The sequence below is a fragment of the Rhipicephalus microplus genome, chromosome 6 (genome assembly GCF_043290135.1).
Source record: "Rhipicephalus microplus isolate Deutch F79 chromosome 6, USDA_Rmic, whole genome shotgun sequence".
Taxonomy (NCBI): Eukaryota; Metazoa; Arthropoda; class Arachnida; order Ixodida; family Ixodidae; genus Rhipicephalus; species Rhipicephalus microplus.
The window spans coordinates 158640516-158655883 of NC_134705.1; the positions used below are offsets into that span (position 1 = coordinate 158640516).

At 41.6% G+C, this 15368-nt stretch overlaps 8 non-coding genes across 8 annotated transcripts; all 8 read right to left on the reverse strand.

Moving 5' to 3' along the window:
• Positions 1-6562: 6562 nt before the first annotated feature.
• On the reverse strand, positions 6563-6635 carry TRNAT-CGU (transfer RNA threonine (anticodon CGU)). The gene has a single exon. It is a non-coding gene; the product is annotated as a tRNA-Thr (tRNA).
• A 383-nt stretch (positions 6636-7018) lies between these two features.
• On the reverse strand, positions 7019-7091 carry TRNAT-CGU (transfer RNA threonine (anticodon CGU)). The gene has a single exon. It is a non-coding gene; the product is annotated as a tRNA-Thr (tRNA).
• A 383-nt stretch (positions 7092-7474) lies between these two features.
• TRNAT-CGU (transfer RNA threonine (anticodon CGU)) lies at positions 7475-7547 on the reverse strand. The gene has a single exon. It is a non-coding gene; the product is annotated as a tRNA-Thr (tRNA).
• Positions 7548-7929: 382 nt separating this feature from the next.
• On the reverse strand, positions 7930-8002 carry TRNAT-CGU (transfer RNA threonine (anticodon CGU)). The gene has a single exon. It is a non-coding gene; the product is annotated as a tRNA-Thr (tRNA).
• A 382-nt stretch (positions 8003-8384) lies between these two features.
• TRNAT-CGU (transfer RNA threonine (anticodon CGU)) lies at positions 8385-8457 on the reverse strand. Its single transcript has one exon. It is a non-coding gene; the product is annotated as a tRNA-Thr (tRNA).
• Positions 8458-8840: 383 nt separating this feature from the next.
• TRNAT-CGU (transfer RNA threonine (anticodon CGU)) lies at positions 8841-8913 on the reverse strand. Its single transcript has one exon. It is a non-coding gene; the product is annotated as a tRNA-Thr (tRNA).
• Positions 8914-9296: 383 nt separating this feature from the next.
• On the reverse strand, positions 9297-9369 carry TRNAT-CGU (transfer RNA threonine (anticodon CGU)). The gene has a single exon. It is a non-coding gene; the product is annotated as a tRNA-Thr (tRNA).
• A 383-nt stretch (positions 9370-9752) lies between these two features.
• On the reverse strand, positions 9753-9825 carry TRNAT-CGU (transfer RNA threonine (anticodon CGU)). Its single transcript has one exon. It is a non-coding gene; the product is annotated as a tRNA-Thr (tRNA).
• Positions 9826-15368: the final 5543 nt, after the last annotated feature.

Genomic DNA, 15368 nt, shown 5'->3' on the forward strand with positions numbered 1-15368 from the left:
AAACTACCGAAGGTGCCAAATCTTTTCATGTATCCAATCACGAAGACAGTGCGAAAACTTTCCAGGTGCTCACAGATTTCGGAAGAGAATGAAGGATCACTATGAGATCGCTTTGTCTTTCGGGTCGTGAAAGGCGAATTGAATTGAAACCATGTGAATTGTTGTATTTATAGTGAAGACCCACCGCTGCAGCTACGTCGACAGTCTTGCAAGAGGCATGAGCTGCCTGACTTGTTAAGCTGCTGCTAGGTTTCCCACACCCGTCCAGGTCTCGTTGGCTCTGTTCCGACTCCACTGTCTGTAACGTAGTGCTTCCTTTATACATGTTTTAAAGCTTTCATTCTCTTCTAAAACTTGTTCAAGTGTTACTTATTTGCTTGTCTTTTCACTGGGAAACGGTCCACTTTCTTCAAAGGATGCCTGAAGGGTTGAAATTTATGCGTATATTTTAGCTAACGCCGTCCAGCGTTTCTTGACCTTGAGTAGCTTCCTGCATTGATGATATTTTTTACTTCCCAGCTAGGCATTAGATCAGCAGTGCTTCTATATAGTGGCCTGTGCTGCATCGTCAAAAATGTCCATGAATAGCTGGCAAAGTACCGAACACATTCCACAGTTGAAGGTCACTCCGCTTTAATGAAGTGCCATTTGTTATAGTTACGACCTGTCAGGCCGCTTTTGCAATACGAGGCAGCTTGTGCGAATGACCTTCGCTTGTACGTTTCAGGAAATGCTTCCTAAGAAAGATGATGAGACCCGTATTTCCGCTTAAACGAAACGAGCGAAGTGGCACTTAGCAACTTATGTATAGTAAATAACGAATAATCAGCAGTTTTACCATATTATAAAAGTGCCTGTTACATGAATACAGGCTACGCTTCGTTACAGCGATTATGGAGAAGCGTTTAACTTCGACGCTTTGTCGCCTCCGCGATGCAATTCATCGTGTTTGAATAGAGTTATTATTTAAGTCATATTTGAATAAAGTTTATATTTGTCATATTTAACTGGCATCGTATTGAAGTGTTGTATGCGTCCTACATCAGCACAATAACCTTCTCACAAAAAGCAGTCGACCATCCATGCTAGCTATGTGGCGGCAAAATCATTATACACTGACACAAAAAGTGGTTCCCTTGTTGTTAGTGCACACACGTGAAAACATTTCACTTATGAAGCTTAGAACAGCCGCAGTCCCTTCCTTCAGTTATAAGGACACAAAGACAGAAATTGATTACACTTCCCTCTTTGGACATTTCTTTCTCTTTGGATTTTTTCGTAGGAGACTAACATTTTAAATGTATTCAAAAACATTTGTTATAATGAATATGCGTGATTTGTATTCAGTACAAAATTGAATAAATTGCTATTCAATTTTCAATCAACTGTTTTTGAATATTTGCATACCCCACTATTTACGCAGTAGCCTATACCGCAGTAAATGACAGCGTATGTGTTGTGAATCTTTAAAACATCTTCTGAACAGGTACCAAAACAACCAACACAGACAGTGCTTGAAATCTACACCAATGTGTAAGGGAAAGTGAAATGGAAGAGGGCATTTTGTGGATGTCTGTGCACTAATTTTTAGCCACGAGTGATAATTTGAATTACACTTTAGTTTCGTCAACTCTGCGTTGTCTCAGCGTTTGAGCACAAGATATGATCATGTGCCATAAAATCTGATATATTGTTTTGGCAATAACGCCAGATAACGGATGAAGAAAAAAACGTAGGTGATGTAGAGGGCTGCAAGCTGTAATCGTGTAGCCACTATAGTAGCCCCTTGTCTGATAGGAGGAAGAGACAAGACGATGAAGAGTGATGGAGACACGGAGGTAATGACAGTGGTCTGCCATATGACACGAGGTTCATTTATACAGTGTGACAGAGTGAAGATGGAGTTGCAGTAATGACGTTCTGCAGAACCTCTGATGCTTTGACCCCATTTTGTACAAGCAGAGAAGCTTTCCTGTTGTACCACCCAACTTATGTTTTCTCATTTGTGGAAGATAAAGGAAAGTCTTTTTCCTTGTGTCTTTTTTTTCTGTTGTCGCTTGATGACCTCTTAAGCAACTACCGCGAACAGAGACACAGAGAGAGAGAGGGAGAGAAACTTTTATTGTTACAAAAAAGCTATAAGGTTGGCCTGAATCAATGTTCTAGCCTGGTACTCAGCTTTAGATTATTATTCTCATTGTTGTCAACGCTACCCATTGTACGACAACATTATTTTGAAAGTGAAACAAAATTAATTTAAAAAGAACCGGAAAACAAAAAGTTTCATGCAAGTCAAAGTGTTTTCATTTATTTGGAATACTTCACAGTTCCTGATCAAATTTGCCAAAGAAGTTTTTGTCTAGATAAGAAACGAGCACCGATCAACTACGCGCAGCAGCATACTAAGATACTGCAGTGCAATATGTTAAGTTGCATGTCAAGCGAAGCGAATCAGCAACAGCCATTCGTTTATCCATTAAACGCCTGTCGAAATTATAAAAAAAAATAGAAACGTTTTTGCACGCTCACATCATAAGTGGTTGCAACAGCAAAAACCAGGCACTGTGTAATGCTTAGATAAATACATAGTGCAATGTGTATAATAGGTTGAAAGAGTACGATGTTTACAATGAACAACGAATAAGCACCACATACCCTACAAGCTAGAAGTGTGTGTTCAATTCGTTTTGCAGAACTGCAGTACGTACTGCGTCGCGCGTTCATTTTGTTACATAACATCCTCTGCATGGGGCGTTTTCTTTTGTCCTAATAACCGTCTGCCACTCCAGTGTTGTCAGTGCAAACGCTTTCTTTGATGACTGGATCGGAGCCTCGAAACAGGAGGTTGAATGCCGGATACTTTGCGTGTGGCTGCGGGAAATTAAAAAAAAATCGGGGTCGCCTTGAACTTCGAGCTTCTGGAAAACGTTTTCATATGAGAATTTGCGTTCAAGTTTATAATTAGGTGGTAATTAGAAAGCTTGTCTTCCTGTAACTACTCAATGGAAACTCAACAGTGGGAAAGTATCGCCATCTTGTTGCAGAGTCAGTCTGCAGAACGACGGGTGGTTATTGCTCGCAATTATTGATTAGAGCCTGTGTTGCCTAAAAACAAAAAAACATGCATTAGGTATGAAATTACCAGAAGTCAATTTCAAATAATGAGTGCATATTCATAATTCAAGTCATGGATTGAACACTCTCACTCTTAATATCTTATTTCTCAGAAGCATGACTGAGAGGGGCCACCACCTACAAAATTTTCAATATTTATTGTATAATTTATTTATTTATTTACTTGTTGAATAACTTATTCAGTTACACATACATTTTTTTTTTCAAGACACCACGCCGAGGAGGGGTGGGTGGGCAGTGCATAGAGAGTACGGTAGGAATTTGGGGCAGCTATTCGTCGGTGCTATTCTTGACATAGCTCATTGAAAGTCGAAAAAAATGAAGTTGAGTTCATGTCACATACAAATGCTTTCAAGCTTGTGCTATTAAGCAGGTGTTAGAGGAGACTATACTCGCTAGTTCGTCTTGTGTCCGATGCTTTTTGGCATCAGGACGAAATAAATATCATAACCTGCCTTTTTAACAGCCATTCCTGACTTACTTTTTTTTCGCCCCAATTTCAAATGCATGCAGTTTTCTAGTGGGCCAAAGTTTCACTCGAGGCAGCCGTATTAGACGACCTGATTGCTCCAGTCTATGGTTGTTCTCCAAGTTAACGCCGCAGGGTGCCGAAGGAGACGCCTCATTCAACGAACTTTGGCAATAGTTATGGCTCCCAGAGCACGCGCGTGAACTTCAATGGACGGTTTGGAGACGTCTTAATGACAGAACATTTCCTGCCAGGAAATGCTGGAAGTCAAATGCGGAAGGTGTTAGGAAGTGCCCCGTTCCTTAATTTAAACCACCCGACGGCTGAATTCCGGTATGATCCTGAGGAGACGTGCGGGTGCGTATTGTTGGAGACAGTTGAAACGAATTCTGTGCAGGAGAGATGGATGACCGGGAAATGCCAACGTTGCGCAATGCTAGTCACACGGGCATTGCATTTGTAATCTGAGACGAAGTTAAGCAATTAAGCTTTGTATAAGACGATGTACTAATGCACAACACCAAACACACTTTATCTCATTATTCCAATTAAAAATTGGTGATGAACTATAGCCAAGGGCCCTCCTTGAAGTAGCGTCCCCACAGTGGTAGAGTGCTCCGACACCAGACCTCGAAGAAAATTTCAAAAGATTTCACAAACTCTTTGAAATGGTGCTGATTAGGTCACTCTTGCTATTTTCCTTAGCATTTTACTTTGCCAAAACGATTCGTCAATGAAAATATTTGAGTTCGTAGTAAACATCTCTATGCACAGGAAACTAATTGGTTATTTTTGCCAGGGCCTCTTTTGGAAACATGCCGCAAAATGTTCTTTTTTTTAAGTGAGAATGTATTTCTTAGTCGGGCTATGTCAGGCATCCGGCGTTGTCGGTGGTGGTGTCCGCGCACCGGCAGGTGTTATCTCTCCGCTCTAACTCCCTCTCTTATAGCAACAGCTGTGGGCGCGCACACTTATCCTCGCCCCTAGCAAACGGAGAACATTGTGCGAGAGAGTTAGGAGAGGGCAGGTGCAGTGCTTCACCGCTGCTTCGCTCGCTCTTCGCTCTTTCTCCTCTCTGCGCCCCCTCCCCTGTCCACTCGCATCTCACACTCGGCCGTTCGCAGGCAGTGCACCTCTCAAGAATATCTGGAACTGTGGGCTCGAGACGCCGCTGTGAAACGCCAACACCAGTCCGATAACGCTGGCGCCCCTCTCTCCCGTCCGCTCACTCTTCCCTCTCGACAGTTCGCTCGCTGGGCACCTCTCAAGGTTATGGCGAAAGTCGGTGAAGGCACATTTCTGACGGCAACGGTACCCACTCTCCGCGTTAGAAATGCATTCACATGTTCTCATGATTCCCTTTGGAAAAGTGGGGGCACATTTCTGTGTAGTGCTTTACAAGAGGCTACGCCCACGCTATCAGCATTCTGGCATCTATTGCTAATCAACATTGATTAGCAACAGAAGCTAGCTACAACTTGAGGTCAATAATTGGTGAAATTAACGTTCATCTTTGTTTTATTTATTTTTTGTTTCAGTGGACCAGTGTGGTTAGTACTGGGGCTCTCCAAATTTCTGTGGCATATACGTGTTATAGCCGTTCTCGTCTCGTTGCAATTATATGGACACGATTGTTGCGTGACCCTCACTCCTCACGTTACTGCTATTTGATTACTGTCAGGAAAAGAAGCAATTAGTGTAGTAAATTGCTGGGAAATACGGCGTTCCAGTGTTATGTAAAAAAGCCTGAAGAAGCCGCAAAAGTCGCGCACGCGTGTAGAGTTAACACAGGCAACACTGGGCGTTCAATGCCAGCAACAAATGAAGACACGTGAAACTTCCGGATGAGGGAAGCGCTGGTGTGTCATGACTCTAAGGGGTCGACACGGTAACACGGTAACAGGACTCGACCTTGTCACCTTGCATCAACGTCCGGTGGTTTGCCGGAGATTGTGTTTGCCCGAGAGACAAGCAGAAAGAATAGAAGCCTGGCCCGGCGAGGAAATATGGTGCTGTGCTTGAGACTTACTTCCTCGCCAACGAAGAAATACGAGAGTGCATGTGCCAGGCATCTTTCGTAATGAGTTGTGATTGGTTTCTTGTCTTGGCTTTTTACGCGTATGCTGTACCAGTAGATTACTTCTTTTTGTATTGCAACTTGCAGGTTTCTATCTTCTTTATTTATTTATTTTAAGTAACCTTACGCCTTACTGTGCAGTGCATTCAATGCTGCTTGTTGACAGTGGTTAGTTTCTCTGCCATGTCGCAAAAACATTCCCCTATATATATATATATATATATATATATATATATATATATATATATATATATATATATATATATATAAGGTAAAGAAGTGTATACCTAAGGGCTCGTTTTTCCGTGTTTTAACACAATATTAATGAGATATAACAGACAGTAATGCCAAGGAATGTACAGGGGAAGTTATTAAAACCAATGGAATGTAAATAAGAAGAAAGAAAAGTGGATGAAAAAATTACCAACAGTGAGCAGGAATCGAACCTACGACCTTCGAATTACGCGTTCGATGCTCTAACCACTGAGCTATCACAGCGGCCCTCCCTCCATCCACTTTTTTTTTATTTATCTGTGAATTTAGAAGTAGGAGCGACAGTCAGCGCCATCTATAAGCCAAACAACGAGTGTGAAAACACTCTTATGCGCATGTTTGGCGTCACGTAGCACGTGAACTTATTATGAGCGGGCAGCTGATTAATTGTCCCTCTTATACAACCTAAACACACCAAGTCTGCCAGTACGAGACCCTCGTTCAATGAAATAAGGGAAAGAAGTGTATACCTAAGGGCTCGTTTTTCCGTGTTTTAACACAATATTAATGAGATATAACAGACAGTAATGCCAAGGAATGTACAGGGGAAGTTATTAAAACCAATGGAATGTAAATAAGAAGAAAGAAAAGTGGATGAAAAAATTACCAACTGTGAGCAGGAATCGAACCTACGACCTTCGAATTACGCGTTCGATGCTCTAACCACTGAGCTATCACAGCGGCCCTCCCTCCATCCACTTTTTTTTTATTTATCTGTGAATTTAGAAGTAGGAGCGACAGTCAGCGCCATCTATAAGCCAAACAACGAGTGTGAAAACACTCTTATGCGCATGTTTGGCGTCACGTAGCACGTGAACTTATTATGAGCGGGCAGCTGATTAATTGTCCCTCTTATACAACCTAAACACACCAAGTCTGCCAGTACGAGACCCTCGTTCAATGAAATAAGGGAAAGAAGTGTATACCTAAGGGCTCGTTTTTCCGTGTTTTAACACAATATTAATGAGATATAACAGACAGTAATGCCAAGGAATGTACAGGGGAAGTTATTAAAACCAATGGAATGTAAATAAGAAGAAAGAAAAGTGGATGAAAAAATTACCAACTGTGAGCAGGAATCGAACCTACGACCTTCGAATTACGCGTTCGATGCTCTAACCACTGAGCTATCACAGCGGCCCTCCCTCCATCCACTTTTTTTTGATTTATCTGTGAATTTAGAAGTAGGAGCGACAGTCAGCGCCATCTATAAGCCAAACAACGAGTGTGAAAACACTCTTATGCGCATGTTTGGCGTCACGTAGCACGTGAACTTATTATGAGCGGGCAGCTGATTAATTGTCCCTCTTATACAACCTAAACACACCAAGTCTGCCAGTACGAGACCCTCGTTCAATGAAATAAGGGAAAGAAGTGTATACCTAAGGGCTCGTTTTTCCGTGTTTTAACACAATATTAATGAGATATAACAGACAGTAATGCCAAGGAATGTACAGGGGAAGTTATTAAAACCAATGGAATTTAAATAAGAAGAAAGAAAAGTGGATGAAAAAATTACCAACTGTGAGCAGGAATCGAACCTACGACCTTCGAATTACGCGTTCGATGCTCTAACCACTGAGCTATCACAGCGGCCCTCCCTCCATCCACTTTTTTTTATTTATCTGTGAATTTAGAAGTAGGAGCGACAGTCAGCGCCATCTATAAGCCAAACAACGAGTGTGAAAACACTCTTATGCGCATGTTTGGCGTCACGTAGCACGTGAACTTATTATGAGCGGGCAGCTGATTAATTGTCCCTCTTATACAACCTAAACACACCAAGTCTGCCAGTACGAGACCCTCGTTCAATGAAATAAGGGAAAGAAGTGTATACCTAAGGGCTCGTTTTTCCGTGTTTTAACACAATATTAATGAGATATAACAGACAGTAATGCCAAGGAATGTACAGGGGAAGTTATTAAAACCAATGGAATGTAAATAAGAAGAAAGAAAAGTGGATGAAAAAATTACCAACTGTGAGCAGGAATCGAACCTACGACCTTCGAATTACGCGTTCGATGCTCTAACCACTGAGCTATCACAGCGGCCCTCCCTCCATCCACTTTTTTTGATTTATCTGTGAATTTAGAAGTAGGAGCGACAGTCAGCGCCATCTATAAGCCAAACAACGAGTGTGAAAACACTCTTATGCGCATGTTTGGCGTCACGTAGCACGTGAACTTATTATGAGCGGGCAGCTGATTAATTGTCCCTCTTATACAACCTAAACACACCAAGTCTGCCAGTACGAGACCCTCGTTCAATGAAATAAGGGAAAGAAGTGTATACCTAAGGGCTCGTTTTTCCGTGTTTTAACACAATATTAATGAGATATAACAGACAGTAATGCCAAGGAATGTACAGGGGAAGTTATTAAAACCAATGGAATGTAAATAAGAAGAAAGAAAAGTGGATGAAAAAATTACCAACTGTGAGCAGGAATCGAACCTACGACCTTCGAATTACGCGTTCGATGCTCTAACCACTGAGCTATCACAGCGGCCCTCCCTCCATCCACTTTTTTTTTATTTATCTGTGAATTTAGAAGTAGGAGCGACAGTCAGCGCCATCTATAAGCCAAACAACGAGTGTGAAAACACTCTTATGCGCATGTTTGGCGTCACGTAGCACGTGAACTTATTATGAGCGGGCAGCTGATTAATTGTCCCTCTTATACAACCTAAACACACCAAGTCTGCCAGTACGAGACCCTCGTTCAATGAAATAAGGGAAAGAAGTGTATACCTAAGGGCTCGTTTTTCCGTGTTTTAACACAATATTAATGAGATATAACAGACAGTAATGCCAAGGAATGTACAGGGGAAGTTATTAAAACCAATGGAATGTAAATAAGAAGAAAGAAAAGTGGATGAAAAAATTACCAACTGTGAGCAGGAATCGAACCTACGACCTTCGAATTACGCGTTCGATGCTCTAACCACTGAGCTATCACAGCGGCCCTCCCTCCATCCACTTTTTTTTTATTTATCTGTGAATTTAGAAGTAGGAGCGACAGTCAGCGCCATCTATAAGCCAAACAACGAGTGTGAAAACACTCTTATGCGCATGTTTGGCGTCACGTAGCACGTGAACTTATTATGAGCGGGCAGCTGATTAATTGTCCCTCCTATACAACCTAAACACACCAAGTCTGCCAGTACGAGACCCTCGTTCAATGAAATAAGGGAAAGAAGTGTATACCTAAGGGCTCGTTTTTCCGTGTTTTAACACAATATTAATGAGATATAACAGACAGTAATGCCAAGGAATGTACAGGGGAAGTTATTAAAACCAATGGAATGTAAATAAGAAGAAAGAAAAGTGGATGAAAAAATTACCAACTGTGAGCAGGAATCGAACCTACGACCTTCGAATTACGCGTTCGATGCTCTAACCACTGAGCTATCACAGCGGCCCTCCCTCCATCCACTTTTTTTTTATTTATTTGTGAATTTAGAAGTAGGAGCGACAGTCAGCGCCATCTATAAGCCAAACAACGAGTGTGAAAACACTCTTATGCGCATGTTTGGCGTCACGTAGCACGTGAACTTATTATGAGCGGGCAGCTGATTAATTGTCCCTCTTATACAACCTAAACACACCAAGTCTGCCAGTACGAGACCCTCGTTCAATGAAATAAGGGAAAGAAGTGTATACCTAAGGGCTCGTTTTTCCGTGTTTTAACACAATATTAATGAGATATAACAGACAGTAATGCCAAGGAATGTACAGGGGAAGTTATTAAAACCAATGGAATGTAAATAAGAAGAAAGAAAAGTGGATGAAAAAATTACCAACTGTGAGCAGGAATCGAACCTACGACCTTCGAATTACGCGTTCGATGCTCTAACCACTGAGCTATCACAGCGGCCCTCCCTCCATCCACTTTTTTTGATATATATATATATATATATATATATATATATAGTTTGCCAAAGCTAACAATTAGCAGGTAGTGCGCGAAAAATTTCCTCAAGGTGATGAACATTCACTGTAGCCTTACTTTCAAAATCTCGCTCTTTTTTTTTAGATTCACCAATTCCTATAGTATATCATGAGTCAATGCACTTAGAAAGAAATTATCACAAGCAACGCGTTGTAGCAGCGTGCATACTTCTATCTTTTTATTTATTTCTTTTATGTATTCTTACACTTTCTTGTGCTGTGAAGTTAATTGTGCTTCTTGACGGGGGAACGACCGCTACCGCAGCGCAGTGGTAGAGCATCAGATGGGTTTTTCGAAAGTCGCAGTTTCGGATCCTGCCAGTGGCAAATTATCTTTACGTTGTTTTTTTTCTTTACATTTACATTACAGTTATTTCTAAGAATGTCCCCTATACTTTTCCTGGTATCTTTGTCTTTTAAGTTCAAGTTATATTGTCTCTGACTCAAAAAAAGAGCCCTTAGGTGGACCCTTCTTTCCTTCTTTCATAGCTAGGGTCTCATTCTTGCAGACCAGGTTTCCTTTGGTGTGAGAGAAATTACTGGGTAGCTGCCATCTGGCAATAAGGTCACGTGCCACGTGACGCCAACAGGCAAAAGAGCAGTGTTCAACACACGGCGCAATAGCAGCAGGCAGTGCTGACTAACACTCCCGCGCTTTAACGCACATAGAGCCTAAAAAGGGAAAGGAGGGATGAACACCACCACAGCTCGAAGGTCGCAGGCTCGGATCCTTCTAATACCACTTTATCTTTTTGTCCTCTTGTGTTTTTTCGCGTTTACGTCACAATTGCTTTTAAGAACGCCACCCATACCTTCTCAAGTAAGGCGCTGTCTCAATAAATCTTGCAAAAAACCACACATGTAGGAGAGGGTATTTCAGAACCACACCCGTTAAACCTGGGGAGGAGCAAGGCGTGCAGTCGTTTGAGATAGATCTTTTCAATGGGCCACTAGTGGGTGGCACGCCTGAAACAGGAGAAGCAATGAACAGCGCTTCCGCTTCACTAAGGTCGCCGCAAAATTGCGTGGTAATGCAGCGTGCCCTAAGGCTTTCCTTCTTTCCTTGCATACCCAATTTCTCTTCCCTACAAAATTTAAGGACGCGTGATTCAGGTCCACTAACGCCTTCGTCTATTTATTTAGGAAACTTTTACCTTCTTTACTTACAGTAGTCCCGTAGCCACTAGTTGGATTTACCCAACTTGCCTGTTTACGATGAACCGTGACTATATGACAAACTGTGATGACATTAGGCACTCCCACACAACTCTATCGGTGCTTCAGACAAGAAAAAAAATTACACAGGCTGCTTTCAACAGTTTTGCGCCAATAACTCTGCATCATTGTGATTAAACATGCATCCCCAAGATGCACCGAGGTGTGAGAAATAAAGAAACTCTGAAAAATAAAAACTCTCTAAGATCACTTCAGATCTTCGCTTTCCGTAGTGGACACTGCTCCTTCTTGATTAGATTATGGTCTGTATTTTTACAAAACCATTGAAGTGCATTCATAATTGGAACTGCTACGGCATGAGTTCGAAGGCGAACGTATTGTATAATGTATAGATGTAAAAAAAAAGAAGGCGCATACCTAAATTATATCTACAATCAAAATTGTCGTCAAGGGTTGAGGTTCACATCTATGCTGATAAGCTACACCTAAGATTAGCACAACTATCTTGCCGTAAGAAACGGAACCGTTACCCTCGAAACTAATTTGCATAAAAAAAGTGACATCATCTACGTCCTGCATAAATGAAGGCTTCTGTAAATATAACTCGCTGCTATTTTGTGACATGGTCATGTTTTCAATTACAGGCGAGCTCCGTAGTGTTACACCTTGAGGAACGTAGTGTACCAACTGCAAAAAAAATTTTATAAAGGAACAGAGAGAACAAATCATTGCGTCTCTTTGTTCCTTATTTGTACGTTGCACTGTGTGTTTTCGCTTTAGAAATAACCAACTGGTTCCGAAGAAAGCTTTACAAGTGTGCTCTTCAGCCATGTTTTGTTTTATATTCCGCCTGGTCTACTTCAGTACTTATGAGCGCCACACGTGGGGATTCTCTGTTAAGTTGAGCTCTCTCTCATTCATAAACACCGCGCTCGTAGCAGTGCTATAATGAAGGAAGACGGCAAAGCAGACCCACTCTTGTGCACACAGCTGTTGAATACTGCTGCCTTAGTTTTTCTTTCCCGCTTTCAGACATCCCTAAATATGCAACAAAATTGAAGTCCTGTCATAGGCAAGAACGCCGGAAAATCGAATCTACATTATATGGAGTTAAATGGCAATGGCAGCCAAAAAGAAAAGACTGATTCACGGTTATTTTGTTACTGGCCACTATATTTTGTTACGTTATAATTAATAATGAATAGTTAATCATTGGAATTGCTTTTGTGTCTTCTTACCATCTTGAATTCTTCGCTCTATTTCTACTTGTACCCCACTGTCCCATTCGATGCGGAAGTACGTCGAAGGTAAATAAATTAACAATACGACAGGCATAAATGTAGACAGGTGGGATATTTAGTACACATGCATTGTAATGAACTTGGAAGCGCAGGCAAACGAGACTTGGAAGAGCTTTGCTGGTGTGTGCTATGCTCTACAACCACAGCCTTTCGTATTAAAACCTTGAAATTTATTCTTACTCTCGTAAGCTGCAAAGGTACACAGTTCGAGCGAAACGGTGAAAAAAATGTCGGAGTTATCTCGCGAACAGTTCATGTGCCAAATTTCGAACTCAAATGAAGTGCCAGGGCAACTCAACGCGTGTTGTTTACCAAGGGCGGCTTTAACCTAGTTGCTCTTGACGCATAAATGTTTATCTTTAGTTCCTGTGTAAGCACAAATTAGCAAAGCCTTTAATCTGGTTTTGGTTCTAGGCGAAACATTCTCAGTGAGTCACCGTTGCTTTACACATCGGAAAGATGAACGTGCTGGCACAATATGATGGTAGTGTACTCCTGGAACTGAAGCACAGTGGATTCTCGAGTGTGTTGTGACACTGTCCTTCTGATCAACCTAGGATAAAACTAAGTTCTTTCACGTAGCGAGATCTATATAGCGAGATATTTGACACAACAGTACAGAATACGACGTAGCTGCGAATCACACTTCCTTGGTTTCAGCATGTTTTAAAATTCAGTGCATCGTCAAGCGGGTTTTGGCCAGTCAACTTGACAGGAAAGTGTAATTACGTACGCATCGGTAGCGATGATAGCATTCTTTGAAGCTCCCTATTCAGCGTAATAATTAGAACCTGTTCAAAAAAACATTTTCCTTTTTTTATCATTTTTAATAACGCAAGATATTCGGGACCACAACTCAACTCAGATACCGGTTCCCTCAGATTCACGGAAGAAGCATTAAACGCAATTCCCGCCCAGTCCATGACGAAAGGCATGTCGTACGATAAAAGGAGGGTCGACTGCTGATGTCATCAAAGGAGGGCGAAAGAAATAATGAGAAGCGTTGAATTCCAAAGATCGGGGATGGCTTTGGCCTGAAAGGGGGACGCAGTTGATGGAGCAAGGCCATTTGGCGGCTGGCATGTATGGGAGTGGCTTAACGGACACCACGAAGAAGACGGGAGAGCTAGAGGAGAAGCGGGGATGGTCTCCTTAACCGTGGCTTCGGTAGAGGCATAAATCAATGAGCGCCAAGCGCCTCGGGAAATGCAGTCGATCCAGGGAGAGAACCGAAGCGACAGTTTCCCTAGAGACATACGGAAAGGCGAACAGGTTTGGGTGGCTGGACATAGAGATAAAGGCAGTTGTGCTGGTCAACACACCCAACAAACTAGGAACAACAAGCTGAACGAAGAGGACATGTGACTGAATATCCAATACTGCACTGTATTGCTTTTGGGCTCAGTTAATGTAGCGAAACACGAAAGTGTTAGGTGGATTGAAAGGGTGACTGCATCTACTGTAGTGGCCCCATCGTTTTCTGGGCTTGTGTATGAAGTACCGTAAGAAAACATCAATTTTGTCAATATTGATGTGATTGATCAGCGATTGAACAACTTCTTTGCGTAATATTGTTGCAGTATCTTCAATGTAAAAAAAATCCGCGATTTCCCAAAGTCAGTGTTCTCACATGCAACTGCAGCTTGAGAAAATACGCCTAAAAATGGTGAAGGTAATAGTGTAGAACGTAAAATAATATGAGAGAACATTAGGTGGTCTATTGAGATACTCTGAAATAGTTTACCCCTATAGAAACATTACGAAGGATAAGGGTCTTACAATATAGAATTCGTCTTCTATCACAGGAACAGAAAAGGAACAGGCACAGAGTAACAAAATGAGGAATGCAGATCTGAGCGACGTCCCTCCTCGTGTGCCTATACACACTGCGTGGTGTAAACACTCAATAATTCGCGAAAGGTGGCTGGGAGGTTGGCCACTTGCACATTATATTCCGTGAATTGCGTGTGATCTGCTTGGAGGTATGAGATTCAGGTGTTGCGTGAAATACTTAAACGCAAATGTCTGTGCAACAAAGTCGTAATCCGCCCCCCCCCCAAAAAAAAAATATAATACGCCTTTCTATAACTTGTCGAAATTGAGTATTTTTTCTATTTTTCAGGAACATTTGCATCGTCCTAAATATTACCAATAAAACTACGAAAAAAGTTTAGACGTGTAGTCTATAACTAATAACGATCCCAGTTCGCTTTTATTTTTGAGAGCCTAGGAGAAAACATAGGCAACAACGGGAGTGCGGGGAGGGAGTAGATATCTTTATTTATTTACACATACATACATACATACATACATACATACATACATACATACATACATACATACATACATACATACATACATACATACATACATACATACATACATACATACATACATACATACATACATACATACATACATACATACATACATACATACATACATACATACATACATACATACATACATACTGCAGCTCTTTGTAGTTCTGTGGCAGTAGTGGGGCTGTACAATAGGCCGTGTGTACACAACAGCACAAAAATATATGTACTTCTAAGAACATGGTAAAATGGCACACTCAGTAGTAATCATCAGTTTTTCTTCAGCAAGGTACGGACGCAAGGTTTCCGTGTGGCATTCATTCGCCGAAGATTCATTTCTATCATTGCTTGCTATGTCAGGAAAATTCCGCTAAGTTTTGTGTCTTTAATAGGGGCACACGTGAACTTATGGCTGCCTCAACACACACTAATGCGAAGTGCGCCGTGAATGGTACTAGAGTGGTAATTTTCTACTTGCCTAACTCTACCCTGCTCATGTTCGTGAGTAATCATATGGTGGTTTTGGGACGTTAAACCCCACATAACAATCAATCAATCATCATGTTCGTGAGAGATCACTGTTCCGTTCCGTTTTCATGGCCTTGGAAAACAATAATCTACACCACTACATTTGGCGAAAAACAAACTGCGTAGTTAAGCGGATGACC